This window comes from Cetorhinus maximus, chromosome 16, assembly GCF_964194155.1.
Source record: "Cetorhinus maximus chromosome 16, sCetMax3.hap1.1, whole genome shotgun sequence".
In the NCBI taxonomy this organism is placed as follows: domain Eukaryota; kingdom Metazoa; phylum Chordata; class Chondrichthyes; order Lamniformes; family Cetorhinidae; genus Cetorhinus; species Cetorhinus maximus.
Genome location: NC_135894.1, coordinates 88,286,145 through 88,301,271, shown reverse-complemented (window position 1 = coordinate 88,301,271; position 15,127 = coordinate 88,286,145). Strand labels below are relative to the sequence as shown.

At 44.2% G+C, this 15,127-nt stretch overlaps 1 protein-coding gene across 3 annotated transcripts in view; it reads right to left on the bottom strand.

The window, feature by feature from the left end:
• Positions 1–15,127, bottom strand: part of LOC144691810 (immunoglobulin superfamily member 5-like) — a 108,058-nt gene that overhangs the window by 83,570 nt on the left and 9,361 nt on the right. The window contains exon 1 of one of the 3 annotated variants that reach the window (XM_078560314.1): positions 9,028–9,213. The exons of 1 other annotated variant lie outside the window; for it this stretch is intronic. The gene's annotated coding sequence lies outside the window, so the exon portion shown is untranslated. Of the gene's footprint in view, positions 1–9,027; positions 9,214–15,127 lie in introns of those variants that run through there. One more of the 3 variants, XM_078560316.1, reaches the window with a different exon arrangement.

Here is a 15,127-nt window from a genome sequence, read left to right as displayed (position 1 = left end):
TATAAAGTTGCTAGAAAAAGTAGCAAGCCTGAGAATCGGAAGGACCGAGAGATTGATCAAGAGGGGAATAATAGAGTATGGGAGTAAACTTGCAAGGAACATAAAAGTGGACTGTAAAAGCAGATTGTAGGGTGGCAAATATAACCCCACTATTTAAAAAAGGAGGGAGGAAGAAAACAGGGAATTATAGACTGGTTAGCCTAACGTCAGCAGTAGGGGAAATGCAAGAGTCTATTATAAAGGATGTGATAACAGGACACTTAGAAAATATCAACGGGATTAGACAAAGTCAACATGGATTTATGAAAGGGAAATCATATTTGACAAACTCACTGGAGGTTTTTGAGAAATAGTGGAATAGATAAGGGAGAACCAGTGGATGTGGTATGTTTGGATTTTCAAAAAGTTTTTGATAAAGTCCCACCTAAGAGGTTAGCGTGTAAAGTTAAAGCACATGGAATTGAGGGTAATATATTGGCATGGATTGAAAATTGGTTAGCAGTTAGGAAACAAAGTAGGAATAAAAGGGTATTTTTCGAAGTGGCAGGCAGTGACTAATGGGGTACCGCAGGGATCAGTGCTTGGACCCCAGCTATTCACAATATATATCAATGATTTGGATGAGGGAACCAAATGTAATATTTCTAAGTTTCCTGACGACACCAAAACTAGATGGGAATGTGAGTGGTGAGGAGGATGGTAAGAGGTTTCAAAGCGATTTAGACAAGTTGAGTGAGTGGGCAAATACACAGCAGATGCAGGATAAGGTGGATAAGTGCGAAGTTATCCACTTCAGTAGGAAAAACAGAATGGCAGAGTATTATTTAAATGGGGATTGATTGGGAAATGCTGATGTACAAAGGGACCTGGGTGTCCTTGTACACCAATCACTGAAAGCAAGCATGCAGATGCAGCATGCAGTTAGGAAGGAAAATGGTATGTTGGCCCTCAATGCAAGAGGATTTGAGTACAGGAGCAACAATATCTTACTATAGCTGTACAGGGCCTTGGTGAGACCACACCTGGAGTATTGTGTGCAGTTTTGGTTTCTTACCTAAGAAAGGATATACTTGCCATTGAGGAAGAGCAGCAAATGTTCACCAGACTAATTGCTGGGATGGCAGGATTATCGTGTGGGGAGAGGTTGGATCGACTAGGCCTGTACTCACTGGAATTTAGAAAAATGAGAGGAGATCTCATTGAAACGTATAAAATTCTGACAGGGATGGACAGAATGGATGGAGGCATGATGTTTCCTCTGGCTGAGCGGGTCTAGAACAAAGGGTTATCATCTCTGAGAAAGAAAGGACACCATTTAAAAGTTAGGGTCTCCCATTTAAGATGGAGATGAGGAGAGAGCTTTTTTTCTCCCAGAGTCGTTAGTCTGTGGAATTCTCTTCCCTAGAGGGCAGTGGAGGCTGGTCATCAAATATGTTCAAAGCTGAGTTAGATAGTTTCTTGATAGACAAGGGACAAGGTTAATGGGGGACAGACAGGAAAGTGGAGTTGAGACCACAGTCAAATCAGCATGATCTTAATGGATGGCAGAGCAGGCTCAAAGGGTCAAAGGGTCTAGTCCTGCTTCTAATTCTTGTGTTCTTGTGTGTTCACTCCTCCTTTAACCAACCTTTTAATAATTTTATGCCTGAGTTCAACAATTTCAGACTCTAATCTCTGTTCTCATTTTCCTTCTTTGTTTTTGGATAACAGCTGTTGGGAATGATTCAGCGTTTTCCCATTGATACCACCTCTAGACACGCCTTTTCTTTCCTTACTTATCTCATTACCACACCCCTTTTGCCTTATACCATAATCCCTCTTGTCATCCTGTTTCCTGTCTTCACCCTATCACAGACCTTCCATTTTGTTCTTTTTCCTCCCCTCCCCCTTTCCCTGCCTCTTGGATGCTGAGTATTTCCAGCATATTCTATTTTTACTTCCGTGTTCCAGCACCTGCAGTATTTTATTTTTGCATTCTCGTTCTTCAGTTCCACTGTGGAGCTTGAACATCACCTTGAGGCACTCATGATCGAGCTATGTCACCTGTAGCAACTACAACTGGAGCCACAAACTAGGGCACGAGCAGCAGTGTCTGTAGCCGTCAAGGTCACCATGGTCCTTAACTTTCTCACAACGGGTTGCTTCCAGCAGCCAACAGGTGACGTCAGTGACATTCCCAGTATGCTGCTCACTGTTGTACCCAGGAGGGAGGAACGGAGAATCACTGCAGGCCACTTGCAACAGTACCAATGGAAACATTGGCCGGGATTTTTCGTCCCGCCCACAACGCTTCCTGCCATGGGCGGGACCCTTAAATCCCAATCATTAAAATGAAAATCTTCCCGTTTTCCAAGACAGAACAATGCTGCACATCAGGAGCCATAGAGTCATTAGGGCACAGGCAGAGGCCATTCAGCCCATCGAGTCCATACCAGCTAACTGTACAGAAACCCAATCAGTACCATTCCCCCAACTCTAAACCCATAGCCCTGCAAGTTTATTTCCCTGAAGTGCCTATCTGATTTCCTTTTGAAAACATTCATCGTCTCTGCTTCCACTACCCTCATAGGAAGTGAGTTCCAGGTCATTGCTGCTCGCTGAACATTCCTCCTTCTATCTTTTGCCCAGAATCTTAAATGTGGGTCTGCCAGTCTGTAATGACTTGATGTACTGGACAGGTTTCAACTAAAAACAGATAAGTTTTATTACAGAGAGCTTTTCAGATGCTACATGCTTGAACCAGCTCCTTGACAAGAAGCCCTGCCCCCTCACCCCCGATTATCCGCACTTAAGGCTCATTGGTTGGAGCCTCCAAGAACATCACGTGACCCCTGATAGACAGTAGAAGAGGTTATACCTTTAGTTACTATGTTTCCTCCCCCTTTAGTTTGTTACAGTTTCTATTTATGGAGAGCATTTGAATATCCAACAACATATACATATATACAGCTCAGTTGATTAAAGATTAACTCTCTGAGGCACTTTCCTTATTTTGCTAGAGCAGCGGAGCCCCACCACTTGAGATTCTTCCACAGGATTGATATGATCAGGAACTACAGCGCCAGATACTTCATTAGAAAGTGGCAGTTCAGGGTTTGGCAACTCTACAGAGACATCGGGCAGGTCAATCTGTCGCCTCAGGGATTAATAGTTCGACATTAATCACAAGTAGAATGGTTGACTGTTGCAATGTCTCTCTATTTCAAAGATGGTCCACATGTTTTCGAACAATTTGGTCTTCCACTTCCACCTGGAAGGACAAAGGATCAGTTTCTGAGACACATTGTTCCAGGAACCCAACAAGGTCCACTTCCAAAATTCCGCACGAAAACTGTGTCTCCCAGAATCCGCAAGCTTTGCTATGAATATCGTGATTCAATTTTTTCATTATTCTAATTTCCTCTACCTTCCCCTCTAAGTTTGGAAACACCAGCCTTGAACTTGTACGTAGGCGGCGTTTCATCAATAATTCAGACAACGTTGAACCTGTAGTTGAATGTGGTGTTGTACGATAATTGAGAAGAAAGCAGGAAAGTCGAGTTTCTAGAGTCCCTTCGGATAGCCTCTTCATTCCAGATTTGAAAGTTTGCACAGCTCTCTTAGCTAAACCACTTGATAAGGGATGACATGGCGCTGTTTTAATATGTCTGATTCCATTTAAATTCATGAATCTCTGAAACTCTGTACTGGTAAAGACTGCACCGTTATCAGAAACGATGAATTCCGATAGGCTATGTATACTAAAACTATGGTGCAGCTTTTCGATAGTTACGCTCGATGTCGGTGATCTGACTCCATACACGTCCATCCATTTAGAATAAGCATCTACGGTCAATAAAAACTTGGTGCCTAAGAATGGTCCTGCATGATCAATATGTTGTCTAACTCAATGTCAACCAGGCCACTCCCATGGATACAGTGGAGCTGAAACAGGCAACTTCTGTTATTGCTGACAAAGGAGACAGTGCTCGACTATGCTTTCAATGTCACTGTCAATACCTGGCCACCAGACATAGCTTCGCACAAGCATTTTCATCTTTGGTATGCCTGGATGGGCACAGTGAAGCTCTGTCAAGAGTGGTTCTCTTCCTTGCGAAGGGACGGCAACTCTTGATCCCCACAAAAAGATTCCATCTTGACAACTTAACTCTGCTTTTTGGGCATGGAGTGGTCTCATCTCTTCAAAGAGAGGTGAATTTGACCACCCTTGCAATACAAAGTCTCTGACGTTCGACAAAATTGGATCTCTGTTCATCCAATTCCTGATTTGCTTTGCGCATACAGGCGAAGAATCCAAGAAATTCAGTACAAGCACAACTTCTTGTGGCACTGGAGCATGTACAATGCTATCTGGTAACGGCAAATGGCTGAGTGCGTTAGCATTTGCAATATGCACACCAGGACGGTTCATAAAGTTATAATTATATGCAGATAATATCAAAGCCCAACGTTGAATTCTTGCTGCTGCTATTGGCGGAATGGCCTTATCCTCACTGAATAAACCCATTAATGGTTTATGGTTCGACACAATAGCAAAATGTCATCCATGCAGATACTGGCAGAATTTCTTCACTCCAAATACCACCAATAAACCTTCCTTTTCTAGTTGGGAATAATCCTTCTCAGCTGTAGAGAGGATTGTGCAGACATAGCCAATTGGCCTTTCTGATCCATCTTCCATTCTGTGTGATAACACAGCTCCCACACTATAAGGAGAGGCATCACACGTTAATACCGATTCTTTCGATGGGTCACAGCGTACCAATAAACATGATGAATGTAATGGCTTCTTAACTTTCATAAAGGCTTCCTGCTGTTGTGAATTCCATGACCAGCAATGATTCTTTTTTAACAAGTGTAATGATGCTAACGCTGTTGACAAGTTTGGCAAGAAGCAGCTATAATAGGTGATCATACCCAGGAAAGACTTGAGTTCAGTTACACTGGTTGGAGAGGGTGCATCTAAGATTGCCCTAACTTTCTTTTCTACCGGATGAAAATCCATGGCATCCATCCTGTGACCCAGGTAAGCAACTTCCGGCGCTTGGAATGTACATTTCTCTTTCTTTAATCGTACACCAGCTTCCAAGAATCTTCTTAACACCTCTTCCAGGTTGGCCAAGTGTTTGGCTTCAGTTGACCCTGTGATCAGAGCATCATCTAGCTGTACTATTACTGGGGGAAGTCCTTACAAAAGACTCACCATTGTCCTTTGGATGATTGCACATACAGACGATACTCCAAAGGGTAGGTGAGTATATAGATAAAGACCTTTGTGCGTGTTGATGGTCACGTATCCTGTAGATGTGCTATCCAGCTCTGATTGTTGGTAAGCATGGCTCATGTCCAGTTTTGTATAGGATTTACCTCCAGCTGTCTTTGCATATAAATCAGCTATCCTCGGGATAGTGTGTCCCCGAAGCCGCAGTACTCAATCAACTGCTTCAACTTCGCAATATAGGTTGCGATGGACTCCCCCGGGGCCCTAATGCTGCAATTAAACTTAAACCTCTGCATTATTACAGATGGCTTCGGCTGGAAATGCGTTTTCTCAAGGTCACTAATTCATTAAAGCACTTAGAATTGGGCGTGTTCGGGGCTGTCAGGCTGTGGATGAGACTGTATGTCTTGCTACCACATACACTCAAAAGGATTGATTTCTGCTTCTCCTCCACAGTACTTCCGTTCACTACAAAATAAAAACCAAGGGGTTCCACATGCTGGCTCCAGTCTTCCATAGTGGCATTGTAAGGATCGATTCTGCTGACGAGTGGCATAACTGGTGAATATTCTTTTCTTTTTTTCTTAAGATTCAATGTACTCGCACAAACACTGGGTCAAAATCCTGGAACTCCCTTCCTAACAGCACGGTGGGTGTACCCGCACCACATGGACTGGAGCGGTTCAAGGAGGCAGCTCACCACCACCTTCTCAAGGGCAATTAAGGATGGGCAATAAATGCTGACCCTGACAGCAAACGCCACATCCCGTGAATGAATTAAAAAAAAACAAGGTAAGGTGCAGCATCAATGCTATTTTACCCTCGTCGCCAAATGTAATCGCATGACGGACCAGACAGGTTTCAACCAGAAACATATAAACTTTATTGAGAATTTTTCAGATGCTACAAGCTTGAACCAGGTCCTCGACAAGAAGCCGCCCCCACCCCCCGGATTACCCGCACTTAAGGCTCATTGGTCGGAGCCTCCAAGAACATCACGTGACCCTGATAGCTAGTAGGAGAGGCTATACCTTCAGTTACTACACAGTCCTTGTACCATCAGCTAATGGGGACAGTTTATCTTTGCCTAAATTAGAGAAGAAGAGTTTAAGAGGGGTGACCAAACACTTAGTCAAAAAGGTGGGTTTTAAGGAGGGCTTTAAAGGACGAGAGAGAGGTGGAGAAGAAAAGGCAGAATTCCAGAGAATGAGACCAAGGCACAGTCACCAATGGCAGAGCAAAGAGAGGGTTGAATCCACAAAAAGTGGAAACCAAAAGGGTGGAGAGTCTGGGAGGAGTTGTAGGGCTGGCAAACAGAGGGGAGCAAACCCATGAAGGGATTTAATCAAAGGAGGACGACTTTGAACTGGATGGGTGAACAGGTTTTAATGCCGGTAGAACATGGGTAGCAGAGTTTTGGATGAGCTGAAGCTGTCTAGGAAAGCACTAGAGTAGCAGGGGGAGCTAAATTTGATAGCCGCCGAAAATGCGGATTGCAGACTGCAATTAACCCTTCATTGCAATGCAGGTGGTACAACAACTTCATGCCTGCCTCATATGAGGAGTGATCTGCTTTTGTTGGATGTTGTGGCAGTGGGTGTTTTCAGACCTGGTTGAAGAACAAGGTGAAGGGACTATTGCCACTGCATTGAATTTATTTCTACATCCCATTTAAGCTTTTCCTGCCTCACGAGTGTCTGCATTTTGCACTTGTCGACCCTCCTTCCCAACCTCCTCCTTCAATGGTGATTCTCCTTCCTGACCCTCTCAATGGTGTGTCCCTTCCTGACTTCCTCGCTTGAAGGTGGCCTTCTTTCCTGATTTCCTCCCTCGACTAAAGCCCTCCTTCCTGGCCTCCTTCCTCAATGGTGGCCCTCTTTCCTGATCTCCTCCCTCGACTGAAGCCCTCCTTCCTCAATGATGACCCTGGACCCCTCTGGCCTCCACCGTCGATGGTATGTCACCTCTTGACCTCCACACCGACGATGTGGTCCTTGTTCCACTTTGCCTGCCAAATGGTTTATAGGGTGCCTTTCACAACCTCACAAAAGTGCTTTTCAGCTACTATGAACAACCTTTGTAGTCAATATTGTTATGTAAGGAATTCTGACACCCATTTCTACTTAGCAAGATTCATAAACAGGTAGGACCAGATTCTGATGTCAAAATTGGATTTTTGGATGCTATGAGGTGCCTTAAAGTTCTGAAATGGGGTTTGCAGCACATATACACATGATTCTGATGCGAAGTGTGCCAGACACCATTTTGGTGAGGGGTTATAGTAGCACACCTTTAAAGTTTCCCAGAAATATGCAGAGTAGGCAGATTGTGACATCAGTCAGCGAGTAACATTGATCTGTTGCCGGTGCTGCCATTTTGGAGCAACAACCTGCATCCGACACCTCAGTAACTGAAGCAGTCCATGTCCAAATGCAGCAAGACCTGGACAATACCCAGGCTTGGGCTGACAAGTGGCAAGTAACATTCGCGCCACACAACAGTTAGGCAATGACCATCTCCAACAAGAGAGAATCCAACCATCACCCCTTGATGTTCAATGGCATTACCATCACTGAATCCCTCACTATCAACATCCTGGGGGTTACCATTGACCAAAAACTGAACTGGACTAGCCATATAAATACTTTGGCTACAAGAGCAGGTCAGAGGCTAGGTGACTTGCGATGAGTAACTCACCTCCTGACTCCCCTAAGCCTGTCAACCATCTACAAGGCACAAGTCAGGAATGTGACAGAATACTCCCACTTGCCTGGATGAGTGCAGCTTCCACAACACTCAAGAAGCTTGACAACGTCCAGGACAAAGCAGCCCGCTTGATTGGCACCACATCCACAAACATTTACTCCCTCTACCACAGTAGTAGCATCTACAAGATGCACTGCAGGAATTCACCAAGGCTCCTTCGACAGCACCTTCCAAACCCATGACCACTGCCATCTAGAAGGACAAGAGCAGCAGATAGATGGGAACCTGGAAGTTCCCCTCCAAGTCTCTCACCATCCTGACTTGGAAATATATCGCCGTTCCCTCACTGTCACTGGTTCAAAATCCTGGAACTTCCTTCCTAACAGCACTGTGGGTGTACCTACACCACATGGACTGCAGCAGTTCAAGAAGGCAGCTCACCACCACCACCTTCTCAAGGCAACTAGGGATGGGTATTAAATTCTGGCCCAGCCAGTGAAGCCCACATCCCGTGAATGAGTAAAAAAAGAATCCTCTCTTTTCCCCGCACAGCAAAACACATATTCCACGAGGCCCAAGAATATGAGAAGGGCCCATGCTTTTTCTCCCTAGCACTGCCTTCACTTATAGAATGCTTTCTCTATTTGTCAAAAATGGAGGATCTATCCCTTTGATACAAACAGACCAGTTGCCATTTTAGATAAACCAGTCTGGATTATTCTTATGTCATTTTAATCATTAAGTGTGGCAACAATCCATCTCTCTTTTTTTCAAAAAGTTGATTGCCTCCCAAACTAGATTGTTTAAAAAGTAAACGTAACTGACGCCTGCTCAGCGGCCTTAAGAAGAAAGTAAAAATTTAATCTTCATCGTCTTTCTTGAAGGGTCAGCCACAATGTACCAGTAAATCATTAAAGAACTTCCCAGTTTTCTCTCGGTATTGCAGTGAGCAGCACGCAAGTAAATATCTTAGACGAAATCCCAGAACAAGGGCAGCTTCCAACTTACAGATCAATGTGTGAAAAGACCACTAGATAAACAAAGTCAATTTAAGAATAAACAAATGGAAATATCGTATAAATTCTAAAAATGAATCTTACCGAGAAAGAGCTTCGAAAAGGATCAAATTAGAAGTCTTCTCTGAAGGCGCCCAGAAATAAATGAGTCTAATTATTGCTTCATATCAAACCAGGAATATTTTTGTGACTAAGTTGAAAGCCAAAGTCTGCCAAATCAATGTTTAATATTTAACCAGCTACCTACTGTGTACGCGGCAGGCGTCCATACCTGCCAGTAAGTGACATTGCTTCAGCCCCTCCCTATAGTTCATACAGTCTTATGTTGACATTCATATTGTTTTTAAAAATGCCAAAACGCCCAGAGATTAACAGTGCACCAGTGAAATCCGGGGAGCACATGCTTTTGAAACCAGTGATTTTAAGGATATAGTTTAACTGTGATTGGTTTCGAAAAGAATAACTGCTTTCGGCAATTGCCCATAAGAATCAATTTTCAATGCTTCTCAGACAATGGACCACAAAACAGTGCGAACATTCAGAAAATTTGTTAAACCAGCTGCAACATGCACAATAATGACTCAGTGTCTGCAGAAAAGATTACATTTTACTCCTGGTGTACTCAGTTATAGGGCTTTCCATAACTCAGTTAGAGCAGTACAGCCTGACTGCATTATTAAAGCCACGAGCGCCTTCCTTCAACACGCTGAGTTTCAACTGCCGGCTGCCTGTTTCTCACCCGAGAAATAAGTTATCAAAGCACTGAAAATCGGGCTGAACACTTTGGCTGCACAGTTGTGCCCACTTACCGCCAGGTGCAATTTTTTTCTGGTCCTGTCATTAGGCTAGCAGACTACCAGTGCAAAACAGGTGGGAGGCTGTTTAAATATGTAAATAGGGATCCGAAACTGCTTGAAGCAGGAGGTCGTGTAGGGTAGTGGTAGCCTTCCTACCTCTGGGCCAGAGGTTCTGGGTTCAAGTCCCACTTCAGGACTTGATAGCCACAGATGGAGCTTACACAATGTAGCCAAACAGGTTGATTATCAGCTTGTAAATCCTTCCAATATGCCTGATGGCAGGTGGTAAGAGTGGGACTTCCCTGGTCAGCCATACTGCAGAAGGCAATGGCAAATCACTGCAGTACTTTGCCAAGCATAATCATGGACCAATCCAATGGAAGTCCATGGTTGCCAACACCCTCTTAGGGCATGGCACCTGAAGGAGGGGGAGAAGACCGCTTGTAGTGTTTTTTAAATCTTTCATGGGATCTGGTCATCGCAGGCACGGCCAACATTTGTTACCCATCCCTAATTGCCCTTGAACTGAGTGGCTTGCTAGGCCATTTCAGAGGGCAGTTGATAGTCAAGCACATTGTTGTGGGTCTAGAGTCAAATGCAGGCCAGACCAGTAGGGTGGCCAGTAGCTTTGGCCGGGAGAGTCCAGATTTTTCACAAAGCATCCCAGTGTCGTGGCAGTTCACTAACCCCCTCCCCACCCTCACCCTGTGACAATTTATTTGGTCCCAGCATCAGCAGAGGGCAGCACAAACATGAAATTCTTATGGGATAGTTGGCATCATATGTACCCACCTGGCTATCTTGGCAGCTGTGCAACTGCATTCTTCAGCAAAAAGGATATTCAAACTGCTCAGCAGAGGTGATGGCGTAGTGGTATTGTCACTGGACTAGTAACCCGGTTCAAATCCCGCCATGGCAGATGGTGGAATTTGAATGCAATAAAAAATCTGGAATTAAAAGTCTATTGATGACCATGAAACCATTTGTTGATTGTTGGAAAAACCAATCTGGTTCATTAATATCCTTTAGGGAAGGAAATCTGCCGTCCTTACCTGGTCTGGCCTACATGTGGCTCCAGACCCAGAGCAATGTGGTTGACTCTGAAGTTGCCTAGTAGGCCACTCAGTTGAATCAAATCGCTACAAAGTCTCAAGAAAGGAATGAAACCGGTCGGACCTCCAAGCATCAACATAGACACCAGAAACGACAACGGCAAACTCAGCCCTGTCCACCCTGCAAAGTCCTCTTTAGTACCAAAATTGGGAGAGCTGTCTCACAGACTAGTCAAACAACAACCTGACATAGTCATCCTCATGGAATCAAAAAGCAGGACCACAAAGGTAATCATCTCTGGGTTACTACCTGAGCCATGTGCAAATTCGCAAAGGGTAAATAAGATTAGAGAGGTAAATGCGTGGCTCAAAGATTGGTGTGGGAGAAATGGGTTTCAATTCATGGGGCACTGGCACCAGGGAGCTGTTCTGTTGGGATGGACTTCATTTGAACCATGCTGGGACCAGTGTCCTGGTGAATCGTATGACTAGGGCTGTAGATAGGACTTTAAACTAATTAGTGGAGGGGGAGGGGGTGTGGGTTCAATTGAAGGGAAGTTTAAAAAATCGAAAAGAAACGAGAGAGCAGAGGTGCAGGGTAGTAGTGAAGGGGCGAATGATAATCAAAATGTAACAGAAATGGGCAGAAAATATAAGCAGAAGAGTTCAGCAGAAATAGAAACATAGAAACTAGGAGCAGGAGTAGGCCATTCGGCCCTTTGAGCCTGCTCTGCCATTCATTATGATCATCCAATTCAAAAACACAAGACTCAGTGCATTTATTCCTACTGAATTCAAAAATCTGCATCTCGAAATTACCAATTACAAAAAATTGGTTATGACAGTTGTTTCAAGTTTCCCTCTGGCATTTGAACAATTCATCCTTTACCATCGGCTGTGTCATTAATAGTATCCAATCAAAAACTAAGGCATACAAAGTGGCAAAAACTAGTGGTAGACTAGAGGATTGGGAATTTTTTAGGAATCAGCAGCAGATCACTAAAAAGCTAATAAAATGGGAGATAATTGATTATGAAAGTAAATTGGAAAGAAACATAAAAACAAACAGCAAAAGCTTCTACGGGTATATAAAAAGAGAGTAGATAAAGTGAAAATGAGACCCTTGGAGGATGCAACTGGAGAATTGATTACAGGGAACAGGAAAATGTCTGACAATTAAAACCAATGTTTTGCATTGGTCTTCACGGTGGAGGACACTATAAACAACCCAAAGATATCAGCTAAGCAAGGAGCTAATGGGAGGAAAGATGTTCTAACAGTCTCTATCATGAGGGACAAAGTATTTAACAAACTAATAGGACTAAAGGCAGACAAGTCACTAGGACCTGATGGCCTGCATTCAAGGGTTTTAAAGGAAGTGGCTGCAGAGATAGCAGAGGCATTGGTTGAAATATTCCAGAACTCACCGGATTCCGGGAAGGACCTAGCGAATTGGAAAACCGTTAATGTGAGGGGAGGGAGACAAAAAGCAGGAAGCTATAGGTCAGTCAGCCTAACATCTGTCATTGAGAAAATGCTAGAGTCCATTATTAAGGAAGAAATAGCAGGACATTTAGAAAAGCTTAATGCAATCAAACAGAGTCAACATGGTTTTGTGAAAATGAAATCATGTTTGAAAAATTTGCTAGAGTTCTTTGAGGATATAACAAGCAGAGTTGATAAAGGAGAACTGGTAGATGTAGTGTATTTGGACTTTGAGAAGGCATTCAATAAGGTTCCACATAAAAGGTTATTGCACAAGATAGGAGCCCACGGTATTGGGGGCAACGTGTTAGCATGGATTGAGGATTGGTAAACACACAGAAAACAGAGAGTCAGGATTAATGAGTCTTTTTCAGGTTGGAAAGATGTAACTAATGGAGTGCCACAAGGATCAGTCCTAGGGCCTCAATTATTTACTATCTATATTAATGACTTGGAGGGGGCAGGATGTGATATATCCAAATTTGCTGATGATACAAAAATAGGTGGGAGGGCATGTTGTGATGAGGACATACAGAATCTGCAAGGGGATATAGATAAGTTGAGTGAGTGGGCAAAAACTTGGCAGATGGGTTTTAATGTAGGAAAGTGTAAGGTCAGGGATTTTGGTAGGAAGAATCAAAAGGCAGACTATTATTTAAATGGAGAGAGATTCCAAAAACGTGCTTCACAGAGGGATCTGGGTGTTCTTGTTAATGAAACACAAAAAGTTAGCATGCAGGTGCAGCAAGTAATTAAGAAGGCAAATGGAATTTTGGCCTGTATTGCCAGGGGTTTGGAGTTTAAAAATAGGGAAATCTTGTTACAACTGTACAGGGCATTGGTGAGGCCACACCTGGAATTTGTGTACAGTTTTGGTCCTCGTATTTAAGAAAGGATATACTGGCATTGGAGGCAGTTCAAAAGAGATTCACTAGGCTGATTCCTGGGATGAAGGGATTCACTTACCAAGAACGGCTAAGTAGATTTGGCCTTTATTCATTAGAGTTTCGAAGAATGAGGGGTGATCTTATTGAAACGTAAAAGATTCTGAGGCGGCTTAACAGGGTAGATGTTGAGAAGACGTTTCCGCTAGTGGGGGAATCTCGAACTAGGGGACATAGTTACAGAATAAGGCTATACTCATTTAAAACTGAGATGTGAAGGAATTTCTTCTCTCAGAGGGTAGTGAATGTTTGGAATTCTCAACCCCAGAGAGTTGTGGAGGCTAGATCACTGAAAGTATTTAAAGAAGAGGTAGATAGATTTTTGAAATAAAGGGGAGTTGAGGACTGTGAGGAGCTGGCACGAAAGAGGAGTTGAGGTCTGGAGCAGATCAGCCATGATCTTATTAAATGGTGGGGCAGGCTTGTGGGGCCGAATGGCCTACTCCTGCTCCTATTTCTTATGCTCTTATGAATCATACCTTACAGATAATGTCCCAGACACCACCATCACCTGAGTATGTCCTGTCCACCAACATGACAGACCCAGCAGAGGTGGCGGCACAATGGTATACAGTCAGGAGGGAGTTGTCCTGGGAGTCCTCAACATCGACTCCGGACCCCATGAAGTTTCATGGCATCAAGTCAAACATGGGCAAGGAAACCTCCTGCTGATTACCACGTACCGCCCTCCTTCAGCTAATGAATCAGTGCTCTTCCATGTTGAACGCCACTTGGAGGAAGCACAGAGAGTGGCAAGGGCACAGAATGTACTCTGGGTGGGGACTTCAATGTCCATCACCAAGAGTGGCTTGGTAGCACCATTACTGACCGAGCTGGCCGAGTCCTAAAGGACATAGCTGCTAGACTGGGTCTGTGGCAGGTGGTGAGAGAACCAACAAGAGGGAAAAACATTCTTGACCTCATCCTCACCAACCTACCTGCCAGAGATGCATCTGTCCATGATAGTATCAGTAGGAGTGACCACAGCACAGTCATTGTGGAGACCAAGTTCTGCCTTCACATTGAGGATACCCTCCATCGTGTTGTGTGGCACTACCACCGTACTAAATGGGATAGATTACGAACAGAGCTCGCAACTCAAGACTGGGCATCCATGAAGCGCTGTGGGCCATCAGCAGCAGCAGAATTGTACTCAAACACAATCTGTAACCTCATGGCCTGGCATAATCCCCACTCTACCATTACCTTCAAGCCAGGGGACCAACCCGGGTTCAATGAAGAGTGCAGGAGGGCATGCCAGGGGCAGCTCCAGGCATACCTAAAATAAGTTGTCAACCTGATGAAGCTTTAACACACAACTACTTGCGTGCCAAACAGCATAAGCAGCAAGCGTTAGACAGGGCTAAGCCATCACACAACCAGCAGATCAGATCTAAGCTCTGGAGTCCTGTCACATCCAGTCGTGAATGGTGGTGGAAAATTAAACAACTCACGAGAGGAGGAGACTCCACAAATATCCCCATCCTCAATGTTGGGGGAGCCCAGCACATCAGTGCAAAAGATAAGGCTAAAGCATTTGCTGCAATCTTTAACCAGAAGTGCCGAGTGGATGATCCATCTCGGCCTCCTCTGTAGGTCCCCAGCATCACTGATGCCAGGCTTCATCCAATTTGACTCACCCCTCATGATATCAAGATACGGCTGAAGGCACTGGATACTGCAAAGGCTATGGGGCCTGACAATATTCCAACAATAGTACTGAAGACATGCTCCAAAACTTGCCCCACCCCTAGCCAAGCTATTCCAGTACAGCTACAACACTGGCATCTACCCAGCTATGTGGAAAATTGCCCAGGTATGCCCTGTACACAAAACGCAGGACAAATCCAACCCGATCAATTACTGCCCCAGCAGTCTACTCTCAATCATCAGCAAAAGTAATGGA